The following is a 2,381-nucleotide window of genomic DNA, read 5'->3' on the forward strand; positions in this document are numbered from 1 at the left end:
TTAAGCAGCTGCCTTCGGCTGAGGTCATGATCCCAGTGTCCTGGGATCGAGTCCCACATCAGGCTCCTTGCTCGGCAGGGAGCCTGCTTCTCCCTCTGCCTCTGCCTGCCATTCTGTCTGCCTGTGCTCACTCTCTCTCCTGCTCTCTGACAAATAAATAAAAAAATCTTTAAAAAAAAAAAAAAAAGAATCAAATGGTCTTGTCTTCCAATCCTGGCTCCATCATTTATATACTATATGACCTCAGGAAAAGTGTCCCTATCTTCTGTTTGCACCTCAGACCTGTCACCTATAATAAGTGGAAAATATTGTGCTCACTTCAGAAGCAGATGTACTAAAATTGGAAAAACCCAGAGAAGATTAGCAAGGTCCCTGCAGAAGGATGACATATAAATTCATGAAGCATTCTATATTTTTTAAAAAGTGGAAAATATCACTATCTACTTCATAAGGTATGATGTTTAAATGAGATAACATCGCTTTTAACAATACTTAATTGAGAATTTGGCTCACAGTAACCATTACATAAATGTTAGCTTTCATATACTAGCAAAACACTAGTAAATATATATGATATATATTATTGTGCACATGATAATATATATAATGTGCATATAGTACATATGATTTAAATATATATGTATACATAATTGACTTCTATAATTGAATAGGTACCATTCAGTGAATTAACAAAAGGCAGATTGCCTAGACAAGATGATTCTTTAATCCAGGCAAATAAATCCCTGTTGAGAAGAGTCAATCTATCAGGAATATAGTTAATAATAGTATGACTTTGTAAGGTAACACATGGTAACTACACTTTTTTTTTTATAAACATATATTTTTATCCCCAGGGGTACAGGTCTGTGAATCACCAGGTTTACACACTTCACAGCACTCACCAAAACACATACCCTCCCCAATGTCCATAATCCCACCCCCTTCTCCCAAACCCCCTCCCCCCAGCAACCCTCAGTTTGTTTTGTGAGATTAAGAGTCACTTATGGTTTGTCTCCCTCCCAATCCCATCTTCTTTCATTTATTCTTCTCGTACCCACTTAAGCCCCCATGTTGCATCACTTTTTGCGGAGCATTTTGTAATGTACATAAATGTTCGATCACTATGTGATTTATCTAAAACAAATATATACCTGAAACTAATATAATACATGAATTGCACTTCAATTAAAAAAAAAATAAATCTGGAGTGCCTGAGTTGTTCAATCATTTAAGTGTCCAACTCTTTATTTTGGTCCAGGTTATGATCTCAGGGTTGTGAGATCAAGCCCCACATCAGGTTCTGTGCTGGGCATGAAGAACACTTAAGATTCCCTTTTCCCCTGCTCCCTTTGTCTCCCCTCCCTCTCTAGGAAAAAGAAAAAAAGAAAAAAGAAAAGGAAAAAAAAATCGATCCTATTATTTTTTGTCAAAGGAATAGATAAAATCCTGGGCTTCTTTGAGTCAGACAGAACTAAGTTAGAACCCTGTCTCAACCACTGTATGTATATATATATATATATATATATATATATATATATATATATATAACTTTGAGTATAATGCTTATTCTCCCTGTGTCCATAGGGAAAATGAGGAAAATAAAAAAGCATTTATCTCATAACATACACATTTTTAAAGAGATAATATACACAGTGCTTAACCCAGAGCTTGGCCTTCATCTAAAACTCAATATTAAGTACTATTAACTGTTACTAGTTTAAAAATTTCTGTGTGTACCAATTTATTAGGTTGGTGACAAAGGTGTTTCTTTAGCTGCAGCTTTCTTAACTGAGGAGATCCATAATCCATATGCATATGTGGGATTGATGGGCTCTAGTCAACTAAAACACATTAGCAATGTCCAGGGACCAATGGAAAGAAAGTAGGTTATTTTCAAAATGTTCAGGTGAAATGTTTTGCAAGTGAGACAAGAAGGTATAGGTTGTTGTATATAACACATGTTGGCATTCTCTATTTCCCTTTGTAACAGAGTAACCAATAAGATGTGTCTCTTTCAAAAGCAGTAATTATTGAGCAGGTACTTTGTAAGTGTAGCTAACTGTAGTGCTAGACACTGGAGACAAAAAGATTAAGAAACATATCACCTGTTTGCTTATGGGGTTATAATCTAATAAGGATGGTAGACACTTAAAAAAAGATCACCCAACTAAATATACAACTATAAATTATGGGGGAGCTATAAAGAAAAAGTAAAATTTGCAACTGGGGAGCAGGAAGCATGACCAGTCTTTCCAGTTTGTTTGGGGCTATCCTTGTTTCAGCACTGGAAGTCTCACTTCCTAAGAAACAACTTGGTTCTGGGCAAACCAGGAGAGTCACTCACCCCAGAAGTAGAATGGGGAGTCCTGATAGAGTAGAGT

The 2,381-nt window shown here is 36.1% G+C and overlaps 1 non-coding gene across 1 annotated transcript; it reads left to right on the forward strand.

Annotated features, from left to right (window-relative positions):
* Positions 1-310: 310 nt before the first annotated feature.
* LOC123389477 lies at positions 311-417 on the forward strand. Its single transcript, XR_006604068.1, has one exon. It is a non-coding gene; the product is annotated as a U6 spliceosomal RNA (small nuclear RNA).
* Positions 418-2,381: the final 1,964 nt, after the last annotated feature.

Source organism: Mustela putorius, unplaced genomic scaffold (genome assembly GCF_011764305.1).
Source record: "Mustela putorius furo isolate JIRA1106 unplaced genomic scaffold, ASM1176430v1.1 tig00003974_pilon_pilon_pilon, whole genome shotgun sequence".
Taxonomy (NCBI): Eukaryota; Metazoa; Chordata; class Mammalia; order Carnivora; family Mustelidae; genus Mustela; species Mustela putorius.